Consider the following 780-nt stretch of genomic DNA (forward strand, 5'->3'; position numbering starts at 1 on the left):
CCAGATCGCTGCTCCACCGCTGAGCCCCGCCCGCCCGGCCGGTTGACCTAAGACTTGGGCCCTGGACCCGAGCCCCTCAGCCGCGCCCCGCCCGCGGCCTCGCGCCCCTTCATCCCCACCCCCACCCCGTGATTCTCTAACGGTGGAGGGAGGGAGCTTTCCAGGCTTGGCCAACGGAGGGGGCTCTTTGCGCCCCGGACAGACCGGGGCCGGCCAGCTCCTCCAACACCCTCCCTTCCCGTGGTTCGCGGGGCTGCGGCCTCAGTAAGGGTGGGGCAGTCGAAGAAGCCCGAGGCGAGGTCGGAGGCTCTGACTTTACCCGACAGCTTTCTGCATTTGAAAGGAGCTATTTACTGAGTGAGGCCGGTCACAGTGAATCGCCCGGTCCTCCCCGCCCCCACGACACCACCGCCACCTTGCCGGTTCCCCGCCCACCCACGGGCCCCTCCGGCTGGGGAACCGCAGGGTAGGGGTTTCATCCTCGGTCCTGAACCGGGGCCTCTGGGCCGCAGGAAAATCAATCGGGCAGGGCGAGAGCCGGGTGGCTGGCTATCTCAGGCCAAGCGGCCGAGGCGGCGAGGTGTTTGTGGAGGACAAGAGATGTGCTCTGGGACCGCCCTCCCCTCTGCCTCTCTGGTTGAGAAGTAGGCCCGGGGAGACGGCGGTGGGGCGGAGGGGAGCGGAGGGGACTCGGACCATGGGACTAGAGAGTCCCCGCCGGCCTGCCTGCCCGCTTGCCTCCCCTGGCGCCGGCTGGGCGCTCCTCGCTCCTGTCACTCA

Source organism: Miniopterus natalensis, unplaced genomic scaffold (genome assembly GCF_054644295.1).
Source record: "Miniopterus natalensis isolate mMinNat1 unplaced genomic scaffold, mMinNat1.hap1 Scaffold_241, whole genome shotgun sequence".
Classification (NCBI taxonomy): domain Eukaryota; kingdom Metazoa; phylum Chordata; class Mammalia; order Chiroptera; family Miniopteridae; genus Miniopterus; species Miniopterus natalensis.